This window comes from Rhipicephalus sanguineus, chromosome 11 (genome assembly GCF_013339695.2).
Source record: "Rhipicephalus sanguineus isolate Rsan-2018 chromosome 11, BIME_Rsan_1.4, whole genome shotgun sequence".
Lineage (NCBI taxonomy): Eukaryota > Metazoa > Arthropoda > Arachnida > Ixodida > Ixodidae > Rhipicephalus > Rhipicephalus sanguineus.
The window spans coordinates 29407144-29427050 of record NC_051186.1 but is presented as its reverse complement, the minus strand read 5'-3'; positions in this window follow the sequence as shown (position 1 = coordinate 29427050).

The following is a 19907-nucleotide window of genomic DNA, read 5'->3' as shown; positions in this document are numbered from 1 at the left end:
AAAGAAGAGGAAAGAAAAACATGAATTATTCGTGTCGCGCGGTCACACGAGAGATAAGCAGTCAGAAACGCAAGATTAACAAACGCTGGAAGTATGACAGTATCCTTTTTCGTTTTTTTTTCTCAGACAGACAACGATAGTTCCTTTTTCTTGTCGATAGCCCCCTGCTTTTTGCTTCGTTCGGGCATTCTTATTTTGCGAAAGCTTTGTTCACTCGTCGCTTTTAAACTACAGCAACGGCGACGACATTATTATTATTATTATTATTATTATTATTATTATTATTATTATTATTATTATTATTATTATTATTACATAAGTGAAAATTAAATGACTATAATCAAGATAAACTCAAGCAAATGATCAGGATCACTTAACATTGGTAAGTGAACACAAGCAACAGAGACATAGTGCAGGTAAAGCAAATAACATATTTGGAAAGTAATCTACTATGACGCTCAGAAACTTGCCAATAGACAGAACGGTCAGAACGGTAAAAAATTTGGTGAAAGCTTAGTGTCAGCAAAGAAAGGTATAAGATTAAATGCACTGGAACTACGAGTGCAATTTTCTCTAGCAAGCGTGATATAACTACAGGTACAAAAGCCGGATACTGAATTAATTATGAGTTTCGCAAACATCAGTTATCCAGTCTGATAACGATTCAATAAAATTGTTATCACACACATTTTTCAGTGCCATATAATTTTTAAGGCGGAAGACCTGACATGCCTAATCAAATTCGAAAATTGACCGTCGGTGGTGTCGGCGGCGTGTGTACGAGTGAGGCGAAAAATCATCACGTGATGATGTCACCATACCACGTCATCATTAGGCCACATATCTTTAAAACTTGTGCCGTCATCACATTCTTTCGGCATGTTCTTTATGCTCTTCATTTAACTACGCCTATGTTTCCTTCCTTAACAATTGAAAGTACGAGCGCCACAGGATATTGCGAGACAATTACAGATAAATGACATCGCTGCAGTAATTTGGGGACCTCAGGAATGTTGGCAACAATTTGCCATGAGATGTACAGGAGAATATACTTACTAGTGTGCCAACCGCCGAGCGTTTCCAATGGGAGACGCTGGCACCGACGGTGATGCCTTCCGCCGGACGCCACCAGACGGCGACACTCTTAGGGACCATGCTAACCGAGCGGCGCATCAAGCCATTGCGCTTCGGATCTTCGGATGCCCGTTCCACGGCCGCTACCTGTTTTTTTTTTTTTTTTTTTGCGGCCGTGCCCGTTCGTAAGCGCAGTCGGTTGTGATCACGGAGTTAAGAAATATTCCGTTGTGGGGCGTTATCGCTTTCGAGCCAGTAGCTGGTGTCTCCGCATGCCATTGCTAGGTTTCTTTTCTGTGCGCTCGCTTCGAACTTGTTTCTGTTCACAGAACCGCGATGTGGTCGCAGAAAACGAGGCATAAAGACAGCACCTGTTTTGTCCCATATTGTACGAGTGGCTACCGCTCAAACAACGAGCGGGTCTCATTATTCAGCGCTCCTGTGGACGCAGAAATTTAAGTAAGTTTAGCCGAGTGGGAGAATATTGGTAGAGCTGAAACTCCCGAATGCGAATGTGGATTTATAGATGAAGACGTATGTCACCTTCTCATAGACTGTCCACATCATGACACGCCGCGACGCCGTCTTAAATCGGAACTGTTGGCATTAGACCGCAGACCGTTTAGCTTGAGGAAACTTCTGGGCCCGTGGCCAACTAGAGTTTTACAGACGCAAGCTTTAAAAGCGTTAACACGTTTCTTACAAGACAGCGGCATTGCTGACAAGTACTAAGAAATACCGAACTTTCATTTGTATAACACATGTCGTTCTTATTATGCGCAGTCTCATATGACACCCATCATATGTGTGTGCTGAAGTGAATAACGTATCGACTGTTATGTACTCACGAGCGAATACATCTTCTTAAAGACCAGACGTGTGCTCTGCTGTTTTGTGCTGGTCGGACCAAATATTAACGACGGACATTATCAGAGACTTCATTCGCTGTCTTTGGAACATTTCTTTATCATTTTGTTGTGATATGTGCCTATAAGTGTGTTTTTGCATATGTGTGCCCGAGTGTTCTATTTTACATGAACTGCCTTGTATGTTTTACTTTAAGATATTGCCACGCCCACTTCTTGTCTTGTTTTGATGTATTCGGGTTTGACCGGCAGGGACGGTTATCAACGCTCGACGCTGTCCGCGAAGTAGTGTTCTAGAAGCGTCGCGATTGTTGTAGATCGGTTTGTTAAGATTGCGCGCCGCACGCGAATGTTCCAGCTTTGTCTAGAGATAACGCCGCCACCAGCGATATTGCTGGAAAGTTCGATAGCGCCTGTATAAAAGCCGACGGGCTTGATCGCTTGTCAGTTGATCGACGGACGACGCCCTGTTCGCCGCTATCATTGTACAGCGTGTATTGCTGTAGTGCTAGTTCTTATTTTCCGGCCACAAGTTCGGCCAAATAAACAGTTTCACCCTGCAAAGGCCGGCTGCTGTCTTCGTCGACGTCACAACCCCGTGACATCTGGTGGAGGTGCTGCTTCATGATCCGGACGCCACCGCGGAGCGCTGACCCAAGCCCAAGCCGCGAAGAAGACGACTCTAAGGACAACCCGGATCCTCGAACCAGCCGCCGGCAGAAGGGACTGCAACCAGAGTACGGGCTCCTTCCCGAAAACGCCAGGCAGCCGAGGATCGTCACATCGACCGCCGAGACGATGACTGACGCAGTGCCCCCTACGGCGATCGTGATGCAGCCACCCAGGGAGCCGCCGACGTTCCGTGGCTCGCCATGTGAAGACCCCGAGACTTGGCTCGAGACCTTCGAAAGGGTCTCAACATTTAATAACTGGAACTGCGAGGACAAGCTGCGCCACGTATACTTCTACCTAGAAGACGCCGCGAGGACGTGGTTCGAGAACCGAGAATCCGCCCTACAAACATGGGATCTCTTTCGGACGACGTTCCTAGGCACGTTCACGAGCGTGGTCCGCAAGGAACGGGCCGCGGCTATGCTGGAGACCCGTGTGCAGCTGCCCAACGAAAATATTGCCATCTACACGGAAGAGATGAATCGCCTGTTTCGACACGCCGACCCAAGTATGCCCGAAGAGAAGAAAGTGAGGTTCCTCATGCGGGGTGTCAAACAGGAACTCTTCGCTGGATTGATAAGGAACCCGCCGAAGACGGTCGCTGAATTCGCATCGGAGGCTTCCACGATTGAGAAAACGCTTGAGATGCGAACACGGCAATACAACCGCAGCTTCTCGACCACAAGCTACGCCGACGTTCAAGCGCTAGGATCCGCCGACCTACGTGAGACGATTCGAGCAATCGTGCAAGAGGAGCTGCGAAAACTTCTACCTTCGTCGCAACCTCAAGTAGATTCCATCGCCGACGTAGTGCGCCAGGAGATCCAGCATTCACTCGGTGCGCCTCAGCTAGTAGAGCCGCAGCCACAAGCTATGAGCTATGCTGCTGCAGCCCGCCGTCATACTCCTCCTCCACGTCCACGCCAAGACGACACATCGCCGCAGTACCGTCGCCAGGCGCCGCCGCCGCCACCGACGCCCTACCGTCCACCTGTCGGCCAGACGCCGCCGCCGCCACCGACGCCCTACCGCCCACCTGTCGGCCAGCGCTACACCCCGAGGAAGACGGATGTCTGGCGCGCCCCTGACAACCGCCCGCTCTGCTACCACTGCGGGGAGGCCGGCCACACGTACCGCCGCTGTCAGTACCGTCAGATGGGGCTACGCGGATTCGCCGTCAACGCGCCGCGCCCGCAGCCAGGCGAACGGCCTCGCGACATCGACGACTACCTCACCGGAACACAGTGGCAAGAACGACGACCTTCCCGCTCGCCGTCGCCCGGCCGTTACATGTCACCGCACCGCCGGCAGTACACTGGCCCAAACCGCGGCCGGTCGCCTAGCCCGTATCCGGAAAACTAAGGGCAGCAACCGATGGAGGTGCGGTTGCTGAACGACGAAATGCTGAAGATCCTCCGCCGTCGACGACGACGCCGCGACGAAGTTCCGAGCCCCCGCCGCACGCCGAACGACGTCCTGAAGACGAAACTTTGCGACCGGAAGCAGACCTGACGACGCAACGCGGAAGCAGCGGTGCAAACCGACGCAGCCGTGACCCCACGCCACGACCTAACTGCAACGCGAGACGACGAACTAGCGACCTCGACGTTCTTATCGACGGCCACAGCGTCACAGCCCTCGTCGACACCGGAGCCGACTATTCTGTCTTTAGTGGACCGTTCGCCACCAAGCTGAAGAAAGTAAAGACCGCTTGGAGTGGACCCGAAATCCGGACAGCTGGAGGCCACCTGATAACGCCGATTGGTGTCTGCACGGCGAGAGTCACCATCAATAACCGGACTTATCCTGCGAGCTTTGTAATCCTACAAAACTGCTCCAGGGATGTGATACTTGGAATGGACTTCCTAAGTGACCACGGCGCCGTCATCGACCTGAGGTCTGAGTCGATAACACTGAACTCAGACAAAGCGCTCCCGCCCCACGCGATGCTAGGCAACCATGAATTGAATGTGATAGAAGAGCAGGTGACCATTCCGCCGCGCTCCAGCGTCATTATTTCCGTCGGCACCGAAAAACCTGCGAACCTTGAAGGCGTCATCGAGGGTGATCAGCACCTACTCCTGAACCGTCAAATATGCGTCGCACGAGGTATAGCCGAGCTGCGTGACGGTAAAGCAAAAGTAGTGCTGACAAACTTCAGCCACGAATATAGGCACCTCAACTTCGGTACGACGGTTGCCTACATCGACGAATGTGTAGCCGCCAGCGCTGCTTTCGCCCTCTTCGATGCTGCCGAACCTGCTTCGACGAATAGAGGTCCCGAACCGGATTTTGACGTCAACCCGATCCTTTCGAAGGCCAAGCAAGACCAGCTCAAAACCCTGCTCTTGCAATACAAGGACTGTTTCTCGTCGTCATCGCGGGTCCGACAAACGCCCCTCGCGAAGCACCGCATTATAACAGAAGAAAATTCTCGACCACTCCGTCAGAGCCCCTACAGAGTTTCTACTCGAGAGCGCGACGCGATAAAGAAACAAGTCGACGAGATGCTACGCGACAACATCATCCAACCGTCCAAGAGTCCGTGGGCGTCACCCGTGGTGTTAGTGAAGAAGAAGGACGGGACACTGCGCTTCTGCGTTGATTATCGGCGCCTGAACAAAATCACGAAGAAGGACGTGTACCCCCTCCCACGAATAGACGACACCCTGGATCGACTACACAACGCGACGTACTTTTCGTCGATGGACCTCAAGACCGGCTACTGGCAAATCGAAGTCGACGAGAGAGACCGAGAAAAGACTGCCTTTATAACACCCGACGGCCTCTTTGAGTTCAAGGTCATGCCTTTCGGTCTTTGCTCGGCACCTGCGACGTTCCAGCGTGTCATGGACACCGTACTGGCCGGATTGAAGTGGCAGACGTGCCTTGTGTATTTGGACGACGTCGTCGTGTTTTCCTCGACCTTCGACGAGCATCTCCGGCGGCTTGAGGCAGTACTTCAAGCAATCAAGACCTCTGGACTGACCCTGAAGCCAGAAAAGTGCAGATTCGCGTATGACGAGCTCTTGTTTCTGGGTCATGTGATCAGCAAGTCTGGAGTGCGCCTAGACCCGCGGAAAACAGCTGCCATCACCGAATTTGCGCCACCCACCGACAAGAAGGCCGTGCGCCGATTTCTCGGTTTATGTGCCTATTACCGACGCTTCGTCAAAAACTTTTCACGGATCGCCGAACCACTGACGCTTCTCACGAAGAATAACGTGGAATTCAGGTGGGAAACGGCGCAAGTGCAAGCCTTTCAAGAACTTAAACGACGCCTGCAGACACCACCCATACTTGCGCATTTCGACGATTGCGCCGATACAGAAATACACACCGACGCAAGCAGCGTAGGACTCGGTGCCGTCCTTGTGCAAAAGACTAACGGGCTTGAAAGGGTTATCAGTTATGCTAGCCGGTCACTATCCAAGGCAGAAGCAAACTATTCCACAACAGAAAAGGAATGCCTTGCCATTCTCTGGGCTACCTCAAAGTTTCGCCCCTACCTCTATGGCAGGCCCTTCAAAGTTGTCAGTGACCATCACGCCTTATGTTGGCTAGCTAACTTGAAGGACCCTTCAGGTCGTCTCGCACGATGGAGTCTCAGGCTTCAAGAATTCGATATTACCGTCGTGTACAAGTCCGGACGAAAACACTCTGACGCCGACTGCCTGTCTCGTGCCCCCGTCGACGCGCCGCCGCAAGACGACGACGACGACTGCTTCCTCGGAACTATAAGTGCCGACGACTTCGCCGACAGGCAACGGGCCGACGCCGAACTGGGGGGCCTTATTGAGTACCTCGAGTGCAAGACCGCCGTTGTCCCAAAGGTATTCAAGCGAGGACTGCCGTCGTTTTTCTTACGGAACGGCGTTCTCCTGAAGAAGAACTTCTCGCCACATCGAACCGACTACCTTCTCGTCGTGCCCTCATCATTGCGACCAGAAGTCCTCCAGGCCCTACACGACGACCCGACGGCTGGACACCTCGGTGTTTCCCGCACGCTCGCCAGAATACAGGAAAAATACTACTGGCCACGCCTTGCTGCCGACGTCGCCCACTACGTCAAGACTTGCCGAGATTGCCAGCGACGGAAGACACCGCCGACTAGGCCAGCGGGACTTCTGCAGCCAATCGAACCACCTAACCGGCCGTTCCAGCAAATCGGGATGGACCTACTGGGGCCGTTCCCGACGTCGACTTCCGGCAACAAGTGGATCGTCGTAGCGACTGACTACCTCACCCGCTACGCCGAGACAAAGGCCTTGCCCAAAGGCAGCGCCGCCGAGGTAGCCAAGTTCTTCGTGGAGAACATCGTCTTGCGACACGGCGCCCCAGAGGTTCTCATCACCGACAGAGGTACGGCGTTCACGGCTGACCTAACTCAGGCGATCTTGGAATACAGCCACACAAGCCACCGCCGCACCACCGCGTACCACCCACAGACCAACGGCCTCACCGAGCGTCTAAACAAGACTATCGCCGACATGCTGGCCATGTACGTCGACGTCGAACACAAGACGTGGGACGCCATCCTTCCGTACGTGACCTTCGCGTACAACACGGCCGTACAGGAAACGACGCAGATGACGCCATACAAGTTGGTCTACGGACGGAGCCCGGCAACGACGCTCGACGCCATGCTACCAAACGTGACCGACGAGGAAAACATCGACGTGACCACCTACCTACAGCGCGCCGAAGAAGCACGACAGCTCGCCCGCCTACGGATCAAGAACCAGCAGACGACTGACAGTCGCCGCTACAACCTTCGACGACGCCACATGGAATACCAGCCCGGTGACCGTGTATGGGTATGGACGCCAATACGCCGACGAGGACTTAGTGAGAAGCTTCTTCGACGATACTTCGGACCGTACAGGGTACTTCGACGCCTCGGCGCACTCGACTATGAGGTTGTCCCTGACGGCATTACGAACTCTCAGCGGCGCCGTGCGCGACCTGAAATCGTCCATGTCGTGCGCCTTAAGCCGTTTTTTGCGCGTTAGCGAGCCTGGGGACTCTATCTTTTCCTTTGTTATTGTAATTTAGTTGTGTATGCACTTGTTTTTTCCTCTTCTATGTTCTTTCACAAGCATCGGGACGATGCTTTTTCAGAGGGGGGCAATGCCACGCCCACTTCTTGTCTTGTTTTGATGTATTCGGGTTTGACCGGCAGGGACGGTTATCAACGCTCGACGCTGTCCGCGAAGTAGTGTTCTAGAAGCGTCGCGATTGTTGTAGATCGGTTTGTTAAGATTGCGCGCCGCACGCGAATGTTCCAGCTTTGTCTAGAGATAACGCCGCCACCAGCGATATTGCTGGAAAGTTCGATAGCGCCTGTATAAAAGCCGACGGGCTTGATCGCTTGTCAGTTGATCGACGGACGACGCCCTGTTCGCCGCTATCATTGTACAGCGTGTATTGCTGTAGTGCTAGTTCTTATTTTCCGGCCACAAGTTCGGCCAAATAAACAGTTTCACCCTGCAAAGGCCGGCTGCTGTCTTCGTCGACGTCACAACCACGTGACAATATGTGTTCAAGTTTCACTCAAGGGCTAAGGAGTAGCCGGCGCCAAAATTGTGCGCCAACATCTCCTTATATATCATATCAATAAAAAAAAATAAATAAAGAGCACAAAGCGAAGGCTAACTCCGGCGGCTGTAGTTTGTGAGAAACACTTGAATTGCTACCCTGAGTGTCGTTAGGTGATTACATAGATAATTAGTAAAATATGTTTCCTTAGGCAAATAAACAGATCATTAGCAAATGTGTGGTAATTAGCTACAAATTGCCGTGAATTTAGCATTTGTGGTCATGTGTCGCATATAATAGTATTTTTCGAAGAAACAGCCGCTGTCGCGCAGCGCATTAATGATAACTGTGCGTACGATTGCTTGTTAGTGCTACGCAATCACATTCCTTCGATTACGCTTTGCACCCCAACCAACGTTCCGCAGCGCAAAACTGGCTGGGACACCCCGTCGGCGTCTGTCACAGGCGCGCGCGTCGGCTAGAGACTAGTGATACAGAGCTATCGATGGTACTATTGATATTATCGATAGCTGAGTCACTATCGAACTATCGATGGTAAAAAATACTATCGATAGCGCTATCGATAGTAAAAAATCAACAGCACGAACTCACTGCAGAATAGTTCCCCGCGCCCGTGGTACATAGTGGAGCCGGAGGAGCAGGGTGCAGGGCAAGAAAGTTGACATGCTTGTGTTCTTCACCTGAGTCCTTTGCTGACGCACGATCATGAAGTGGAACTGTTCAGCTGTAGCGAAAAGGAAGGGGTTACATGTGGCGGAACTGCGCGGCTTCAAATTTATATTGCATTTTATGATTTCAAAATAAAAAAAAAGTATCATGAACTAGGTTGGTTAATTGTAAGGTGTAACTGATTGCTTTAGGATGTGACTTTATTGATGTATATGTTCAGCCATTTTCACTGCGGAAATAATTTATTTCTTTCGCCAAAAACTGCACACAAATTAAGCGAAGCTGATAGTAGGCTATCGCAAATATTTTGGCAATTTGGCCGGCCAGAAACAGCATCATTATTCACACCACTATCGATAGTAGTGTCACGCGGTTGTGACGGTGAAAAATGCTGCAGCAAGACTGGGAAATACGGAGCGCTTTGTGCCCAAAAATCATAATCAATACACAAGCAATGCACGCTGCGCACTGATAGCGGCGAGAATAGTCGTCGGCCGCCGAGTAATATGGTCATCGGTGAAACGCATCGTCTTTTATACATCAGTCATAGAATCTTCCAGCGTATCGCTGGTGCTCGCATGAGCTCTCGAATAAACTTGAATATTCGCGTCCGGCGCGTAATCTTAACAGAATGATCTCAAACAATTGTGAAGCTTCTCAAAAATTACGGCACGGTCTGTGTCAAACGTTGCTAACAGTCTTACTGGGTGAAACACGAATAAATCAAAACAAAGCAACAAACACGCGTGGCAGTAATATTGCTAGTAATATTAACGATGGTATACTACCGATTGCACTATCGATAGTTTGTGTACACTATCGATAGTTTAAAAAAACTATCGATACTATCGATTGTCAATTAACCGATAGTTCTGCATCACTACTAGAGACGCCACTCGGCATAGCATGGCCCCTACGGCTATCGCCGTCTGGTGGCCCCCGGTGGAAGGCATCATTCTCCGTGCCACCGCGACGCCCGCGGTCGGCACACTAGTAAGTATATTCTAGGCACTATAGTACAGGTGAGATAGCTGGTACTGGATTCTTTTGGTTAGGAAAGTAGAGCGGAGGAAGGACGAGAGAGAGCAGCAAAACATCACAGTGAGTCATCCTTCCACTGTCGCTCCTGCTGGGTTACTACAACGTGCCCTTGGACTGTCCTTGCATCTCCCACTGTACAGTACGGCGCCTCATATTGCGAGGTGATAGTCAGCTTCTCTTGTGGGGAACTATTGCCTCATTCTCGGAGAAAGCATCGTAATGGCCAGACTTCACGAAAAAACTATTGTGGCCTCACAGCTGTTGAACATCGAAACACTCTTCGTGTATTACCGCTAGTGGTTTTGAAGATTCTACTGTGATATGCCACGCTGTGCAACTGCCTATGCGTGCGCAAACCGCAACATAATACACAGTCTTGCGCTCACTCCAAAGATTATCTGACGCAGTACGTGGCCTTCACTTTACTGCACGCATTTGCCGACATAATATGCAAGCGTATTCGTGCTAATGCTGCTCGGCAGCTGTGATGCGCAGTGCATCGAAAAGACGCCATGCAAAACGCGGCAGCTCGCAATTCGCACGCGCCCTGTCTCGGTGAAAGGTTCGTACAACGTGTCCGCAGCGCTTAATACAGAGAAATCGACGTGCTCCTCGGAAGCGACCGTAATTCGCCCTGGGTCTTATCTACGCCCCCGCACCTTGTTTCGCTGAGTCTGGTCGTAAGGAAGGCTTCCTTGGCCAGCTCTGACTCCAGTCAGACATCAATATCGTGAGGAGCACAACTCGCCTTTCAAGTATCTTCTGTAAGTATGCCACACTGTGCAAAGAATGCATCCGGGGCGAGGCCTACAGAAATATTATAGGGTGCCTTCTGGAAAGTAATCTTAGGCTCTGCTCACGTGATGGAAAACCAGGGTACACGAAATACTTCGCACACGCGGGTAATTTTATTGGGCTGCTGCCTTACTTTGAGGGCTGGCGACCTGTAATAACCCTATCACCAACCATAAAAAAAAGCAATTTCGGGATAGCACAAGAACACTCAAATAAAGGAGCTCTGGTTTCTCAAGTCCGAAAGAGGCCGAAATGCTCGAGCGGTAATGCTGTCGATGCACAGAATGCAACTACATACACGAAAGTAAAACCATAAAGTGTGATCAGATTCTTCTTTCAAGGCAATAAAATGGTCATCTGCATGCACCTAAAGAAAACTCGTGTTCAGAACTTCCAGCTATCTGTCTACGACTCGACATAGAATTGCCGGCGGTGCCGTTAGGTTGAGTAAGACTTGTTGCTGGGCGAGTTGGTTGATTGACGTTAGTTTATGCACGTGGCAAACAAAGCATTCCGAGAGGGCTAGAAGCTCGTCCCCAACCCACCACTCTTATTTTTCAATTTGTCTGGCGAAGGCTATTTGGGGAGAGATAAAATAAAGAAAAAAAAACAGTAAAGAAGAATAGAAACATTATGCTTGCTAACGGGCAGAGGTAGAAAAGCACTCACGCGCAACGAGTAAAACCAACTGTTCAATGCATACGGTCATAATACACGATCCCACTTAGCGCAATTCAATTATTAGGCTGCTCGTTTTGGTTTTTCACATGTAATAATAGAAATGCTGCTCTGTCGCAATCTGCTGCAATAGCGGTCAACGCCAGTATCGCTTGAATTACAACAGTAGTGGAGCGGATTATTTGGATCAGGTAAACACTCCGATGCATTACGAGAAGGAATGGGTGACTTTTACTAAAGAACACGGTAACAGAACCTTAGAAGCCTCTTGACACCCAGCACTTCTTCGTCTCTTTAATATGGACAATTGAAGTGGCGGATGCGAAGCACCTTTGAATATTCCGTACTGTGTAATTCAGTAAAATCCACACATTTCAATAGATCAGAGTGTTTGCCTGATCAAAACATTCCGTTCCACGGCTGCTGTAACAGTAAAAGAAAGAAAAAGCAGACTTGGGCAGGACATGTCATGAGAATAACAGATAACCAATGGTCATTGAGAGCTTCGTTGGAATGGATACCAAGAGATTGGAAGCGTGGCCGAAGACGGGAAAGCGTTGTTAGGTGGTGTGACGATGTCAAGAAGTTCTCAGGCATAGAATGGAACCAGCTCGCGCAAGATAGGGCAAATTGGAGATGATTGGGAAAGCTCTTCATCCTGCAGGGGATGAGACTGATGATGATGATGACTTGTTTGCCTAAATGGCGCGTTCACTCTTCGTATTAACAAGTGCGTACATGTGCAGTTATGTCTTCTTACCTAGCGTGGCACGTGCCGAGGTGATGAAATATTACAGCACGGTAGGTTGAGCTTTTCACAGGGAAATTGTCAGTGGTACGTAGGCTTCCTTTTTAGGGGCGAAGCTCCTTAAGGCGGCACCCGTTCGTCCCTCGTAGTCGTAGTCGTAGTCGTAGTAGCCGTAGTCGTAGTCGTAGTGCGTAACCAGTCTTACGCTTTGACCTCCAACGTGGTGCCGGTGGGAGATTTTTCTTGTGCGTTGTTGAACAATAAAAAATTCGCAGCGTGCGCGTTAACTAAAAGCCGAATTCTTCTGTCTCTCATTCCCCATTAGCAGCCATTGGCATGTTCCAGTAGGAAACGTTAGTAGAAGTAGAAGTGTAAGTGTTAGCTAAAAGCCGACTTATTCTGTCTCTCATTCCCATTAGCAGCCATTGTTTACCTCCAAGGTAGTGCCTGGTGAGATTTCTCCTGTGCGTGATTAAACAATAAAAATTTTGTTCAAAACGCCGTTGAATGATGAAATAAACCAACGAGAGACGCCAGATGTTTTGTAAAAGCAAAACGAAAGAACGCCAGATGTTTCTAAAGCAAAACGAAAAGACGCCAGCTGCTTAACGAAAGACGCCAGATGTTTTCTAAAGCAATGGTTTTCTAAACAATGAAAATTCACAGCGTACATGTAAAATTAAAGTGAGCTGCAAGTCGTCATAACTCATCGAACCTTTAGTATAAACGCGCCTGATCTCACGTCGGTGATGATGTACTGGGCAGAATTCACGGAAGATTCATTGTTTACCGATGAACCTCCGCAGCTTCGCCCACTCATCATCATTCACTCCGTGGATATGCTGTGATTTTTTTAATACTGTGGCGTCACTGTAAAAACGATGCTCTCTTGGTAATGAATGTAAAATTGCGCTACATTTTCGTAGAAAAACACCCAAGAACAAAACAGGATTACACGTCCAAGTAGTGGAACGCTTATGTTACGCGTATGATCGTGGTTAGTGCTTACCTTTGACAGCGTGATATAGCATTCATGTTTAAGACAATACCTTTTATTGTCTCTTGCCGGCAGCTATGAAAATCATTGACACGAATACCAATGAGTTAATATACAGAGCTGTATTTTATATAGGCAGGATCGCTGATGTTTTTATTTGAGAGTGTAGTCGTCCCCTCAGTTCACTTAGTTGCCATGAAGCAATATTATACCTTAGAGAGAATATGTTTCACTGTGAATTTACAGAATCTGTTTGCTTTCGCAAGTCGTAACAACAAACGTGCTTCCGCGAACAGAGACACCTAAGATTAATTCGCGATAACGCATCCAAAAGCACGGAAACGCTCTACTCCTTGATTGACTTATTTGCCTATTTATGTACCGCAATATTTTTTCTACTGACGGTTTAGAAACAATCAGCCCTAAGGAGGACCACACCTACACATTTTTCATTATTAAAATATATATAGTTAAACAACTTGCCACCGTAATATACGTACTGTAAGGGCATGCAAGCAGAATCAAGTGGAACGAGGGTCATTGTCTCCATCGTCTTTAATTACCTCAGGATAACCATTTAGCGGTAGGCGGCAAATGAGAGAAGATTGGGTCTTCCAGGAAGCCGGCAGAGTGGAACCGGCGCACTGACGCTTCCTGGGACTTCTCGAACGAAGGGTAATTATGAACGCGCGCGGAAGCACTGCAGATGAAGCCATTGTCGCTGTTAGCATGTTGCCAGCAGACGTCGGTGGGGGACAGCGTCATTGCCGCGTACCTATGCGAATAAAAACCTTTGGTCCCTGCGTATGCAGTGAGTGCAGAAACCCAGCACTGAGGCCTCGTGGTGGACCCGAATAGAATGAAAGGAGATGAACTGCGTTGGGAGTCGTCAGCGCTTGTGCTTGCGCAAAGGTGCATTAAAGGAGACTGGCGGAAACGTCCAACAAATAAGAAATAAATCAGAAGCTTTTTGGATCGTCTGGAAGGTTTAGACTAATGCCGCCAAGAATAGCTCGTCTCTCTATCCCTACCGTTAGAAAGGACACGAAAGCCAGCACAGACGCCAGAGAAATGCGCATCTGATGCACTTGCGTTATGCAACTCCTCCCCTGCTACTCTATGCGTATAGAAGCGTGCTACTCTAATCAACGGGTTGAGGGTTCTGAAGCCGATTTTCTGCGGATTTTTTCTAGCCATCTTCAACTGTTCAATGAAAAATGAATCTTTCAGTCATACGCAAGTAAGACGACGAAAGGTAATGACTGTGGTTGCTTTCTTCCAATCACACATTGCTCAATCCTAATTAGCATTATTACCACTGTTATATCTGTATCGAGTGACTATAGGAAGTGTTTAATGAATTTATTCTTGAGGGCTGTGTCTAGGAAACCCGAACGCACAGCATAAGATCGCCTATCCAGTTGACTATGTGACATTATATAAGCGGGAATGGGGAATGGTGTAATTGTGGAACGTAGAAGTTGGGAAAACGAAGACGCTGTTAATGCCATTTTTTATTACTAGCCGTCTCGTGATAAGCTGTGTCGCCACGTAAGTAAAAATAATCATATTAGGAGAAATTTTAAAAGCCGCTTGCATAAAAGACAGCGTTAAGAGGAAAATGAGCGCGCAAAACAGATACTTGGTGGAAAAGCCTGGATGGCGCTGAAGCTTCACCTTTAAGAGTGAAACGCTATGGAGCATTCGGGCCCCGTTGGCATCAGCTTCTCATTCGTTTGCAATGCCTCGCTACTCGGTGCACATCTCGGCCGTGCGATGAGGATAGGAAGGTCTGGGCGCGTGGCACTGGCTGTAAGCTCTCGAAGCACGCTTACTGCAAGTGTAGTTGTGAAATGCCCGCAGCACCGTAGTTCCCTCTTTTGCGAACGAGCAATGTACCCACTAGACGCCTGTAAGGCAATACGCGCACTTACGTAGCCGCACGCATTGTTGATGCTGTGTCTGATTATGATGATGATGATGATGATGGTGAATTATGGCTGAGCCCTTTGTGATGGGTGGGCAGCTTTAAACCTCTCACTCGTTGTGCAGTTCCCATGGTGTGACGCCTAGTGCGATTTTACGTGCCTGCCACGAAATACGTGTACTAGCTGCTGACGTCACATAAAAACGTGACCACATTGCATCGTCGCTTGGTAAAGCTGGACCGATCACGGAGGCAGTGAAAAAGCAGGTGAGGTGCAGAAAACTTGCAATGCCTCCAATCCTCGAGGCAGTGTAAACTCACGTTAGGTGCAGAAAGCCTTCGGAAGGGGCCGGGGAAGGATCAAAACATCGACTGAGTAGAAAATGAATAAGATGGCTTTCGCCTTCGAGTGGTCTCAGGGGAATGCATAAGGGACCCTGTAATTTTTTTCCTTGTTTCTTCTTAGTATAGTTGAGTAAGGAATTCATTATAAAGAGGCAGCTGTCTCGGACGTGGCCTACATTCCAATTTTTCAGCTGTAGATATATAAACACTACCGCCCCAGTCAACAACGCTGTCGACGACAACACGTTCGGTAGAAAAGTATGTTGAGTGTGCAGGCTTTGAAGGTAAACAAGGCGGGTAGGAAAGTCGAAATGAGTTCGCCTTTCATGGAAGAGAAGAGGCAACGAAGGGTAAGCCTCGTCGAGAAACCCCTGCTCTGGACGCTTCCTGTGATCCCCGCGCACGAGACCGGGTGTTTATGAACGCCGCTGACAGCCGTGCCACCTAATTAGAACGGTCGTTGACAAATGGCTTTGCCGCATGTAATCGATAAGTCCCCGCCCGCGACCCCGAGGGTATGAGTTGGCCCCTATCAGTGCACCGCCTTCGGTGAAGTGAGCTAGTGGTGCTTACGTCATGTGTGGCTACCGGTTCATTGCTACTAACGACAAAGAAGGACAGACTGAGGCAGTGGAGTGCCTCGCATTCATACTGAAACTCGAAATAAGAAAAAGTTTATAATTACGGATACACGACCGTGTCGCGCCTTTATTTCTTGCCCGTCGTCGTTTATTTTTTCGCCACTAGGGACTCCACGATATCTTGTGGGAAGCCACGTACCTAGTGCGCCGCTTTGTAGCAAGCGAAAAAAACAAAGTTACGAAGTTTCCTACGAATTCGACTCGAGAGACCACGGGACTAGTGTTTACAAGACCTTCAGTTGTGGTGGTTCTGCTAAATGGTTATCTGAAAGGTACAAGTTTAGCTGAACCTCCATAACGCCAATTAACTCCATAACTCGATGTTAGTGCCAAGGACATACGCTTGATTTTCAGTTTTCCATTTTTTTGTTATCTTCGAGCACATTCGTCATTTGAAGTCTATCAGCAAAATGTTGCTGGAACGTGAAATAATTTTCAGTACAATAACACATTTATTTGTGCGTATGCACGTCTCCTTAAATAAAGTGCATAACGTCAGACCTCGTCTGAGTAACTAAATACGTAACTCGTGCCTGAGAAAGCTTGGTGCTGGAGTTTAAGATGATGAGAAACTTGATCTGCGACGTTATGATTGCGATGCCTTAGCGAAGCAAAAAGCCATAGTGCGCAGGGATAACGACGTCGTAATTTAATGACTCCGCCAGCAACGTCACTGGTACAACCTAAGGTCTTTAATGATAGGAAACCGATATATGTGCGCTGCAAAGGGAACGAAAATATCCAGAATGTTCCCTGGAAACGTGACGTTCTGGATTTCCTCTGCAGATATATGAGCGATCAGAAGCGGAGGACCTCGAGAGAGCAGAGCGCCGGTTGAAAAAATGAGGCGCATAACATGACCGGCACTCAGGAGTGTCTTTGCAAATAAAAAAATATGACTGTTCGAAGCAGTGCTCTGACTGAACGCGAGTCTTATAACTTACGAGTGCGGAATACAGAAGAGATGGGTAGCGTTATAAATCTGAGCGTAGCATCAGCCATGAGCATAAGTTGAGGAGCGAAACTGCCTCTCGATCTGTTTCTTTAAGCAGTTTCTGTTCGAGTCATAAACCAGCCAGTACAAATGCTTACGTCTAAACATCCTGGCAACAATGATGACGACGCCTCTTTATATTTGATCGAGATTACGTCACTTGATGTATGGGACAGCTATCGAGGCCCAGCGTCCCGAAGCAGCCTACAATATTGGTTATAGACTTGGACAACAGGCATTTAATGATCACTGTAAATAATGGCAAGATTAATGTAGCGAAAATTTTACTCGAAAGCGGAATAATGATATCCGGCTGTAGATGGTGCGTTCTTATTATTAGTGTCACCTTTTATAGCTGTATTGGTTTGCCTTTGTTTCTCAAAGCGAGCTTCAGTTGCTACGTGTTGATTCAAAAAAGTAACACAATATGTGAAGTAAAATAGAATAAATTTGGCAGTGAGCGCAGTTATTTCCAGCGCCACCGCCCGGGATTGAACAAAAACGTAAAGTATGGCCTCCGAGATTTTCGTGAATACGAGACTCGAAACGAAATTTCACATTTTACGTTACTTTTTGTAGCAACACGTAGCAACAGAAGCTAGTTTTAAGAAACAAAGGAAAACCAAGACGGCTATGAAAGGTGACACTAAGAATAAAAACCCACCATCTACTGCTGCGATTCGAACCCGGGCCCTTTTGAGTGGGAAACGGGCATTCTACCACTGCCCCAGCATTGGAGGAGCCGGCGCAACTCTTAAACGACGACACATTGCAGACTACCGATCGCAGCGCCGCAGGTGGATTGACCCTGTTTGGGCTTCACTTTCTGTACATTGGTGCTGCGGCCGTTCCGAGCACTCCCTTGGTCTAGTACACTCTACACCCGTGCCGCAGTGCTCATGCGCGTGTGCTCATGCGCCCGCCACGTTACACCAGCTCTCGTCAACAGCGGATTTCTGTCTTGAATGAACAGAAGCAGACGCAGGAATTAAGTGAAGGCGCCGCCATTATATGTCGTAAAAGGCCGTCTGTTCGAGAGAACGGGACGCCCAACATCTTATGGTATTTAACGCAAGGCTATGTTGAAGGAGAAGCAAATCTGCCACATGCCTTGCATCGCCGATATTCCACGAAAAGCTATAGGCTGTGCTGTGAGCTGGAAGTGCACGAACTTAGAAGTTGATGACACACGAGCTCACTTACTTTTATTACCGATGGATATACTACCCGCTAACGGTCGAATCCCAGCGCTCTGCGGCTATTACCTCGCTTTTTCTTAAAGCTGACACACGCTTACGGGTGGGCCTCTGCGCCCAATTACGCAGCATCCCGTTTAATAGCCCAATCTGGAGACGAGTCCCTCTTTTGCGGAGAATCCCTCCGGGATCTGTGTTGGCGAAACGCGTTACCCCGGCTGAAAACAAACTTAATCAGCGACCGCCTCGTTGACGACCGCGCACCGTTTAGAATGGCTCGGTTTTTACGAGTATCTGACGGGTTGAAGGCCCAGTACAGCTGGACACAACACTGAGAGCAACCTGAATAAAAGAGCGCGTTAAATTCTGCAACCACCGCAGTGGTGCTGCTGACACATCTGAGACACAAAATGTCGTGACAATAGGCTGCTGGCATGCTATAGTTGTCGTGTTCGTGGCGCTTAACCATGAGCTCGGATATTGCTTCATATTACCATCCTTGCGTTACGTGATAGCTAGGGTTATCGTAATGCAAAGCAGGGGCATGACACCCCCCCCCCCCACTTTCTTCCTCACAAACAAAGGGCAAAAATCAAATATACTAAAAAGCAAAGCTCTCACCGTCTCTCTGGGCTACTAGTATTCTTGCGCTGCCTGACCATCCACCCCAAGGGTCCGTCCTACGGCGATATGCTATCGGATTAGGGGTGTTTAAGTGCCGTCTGCAGCAGCGTGTCCAGAAAAAAAATTAAGGCATTCGCACTAGCAATGCCAAGCCGGAAGGAAGTGCTGAACTGGGCGGCCTTCTTCGTTTCTCTTTATTTTTCTCTTTCTTTCTTCCCCTGTTTCTTTCTCTCTCTTATCCCTGTTTTTTCTATATTTTTGTGTCTCTCTTTATTTCTATTTCTTTCTTCCTGTCTCTATTTATTTGTTGTCCTTCTCGCTCTTTCCCGCTCTCTATTTCTCGCTCTCTTTGTCTTTCTATCTCTTTCTCTCTCTGTCTTTCTTTCCTTTCTTCCTCTCTCTTTCTCTTTGTTTCTGTGCTATGCTTTACGCTCTCTCTCCCCTCCTCCTCAGCCTCAGTTCCCATTTCCGCCACCTTGCTATACTGCAGTGTGCGCCGGTGTTTCCCCACCGCAATACCGATGCTAATGAGCAATGAGAGGAAGAAGAAGAAGAAGAAGAGTCTGACCGAGATAATTCGCCAACGTTGTTTTGAGAGAGATTTCTTTGATGCGGCACTATAGCGGTGCCAAGCCTGAAACCGGGCTCCACTAACGTCGTCGGCTATTTGTTTGACTAACTGTTGCCTTACTCATTTTTAGTGGACCGGTGGCGAGCAAAGCACCATCACTTTGCAGATATGTTACAAGAAGTGGTGTTTCAAAGATATGACTTTATCGCCGAGATTCACGTTTGTGTGTCTGGTTTTAGATAAGAAAATTGAGCGCCTTGGTAAATTTCGTCGGGGATTCTGACACCGCTGCTAAGTCAAACATAAAGTTTTAGGCAGTAACGATGCACCCTTAGCTCATAATATGCGTAGTATGGACCGGTGGCGAGTAGTGGGATTTACCCAATCTTTGTGGCGCACGCCCGTTCATGGTGGACCGTGACGACGACATGACACGCCGACAAGCGGAGACCCTAACGTGCTTCGCCCCTAATAAACGGCAGTGGAGACGAGCCTTTGTGGGACCAATTG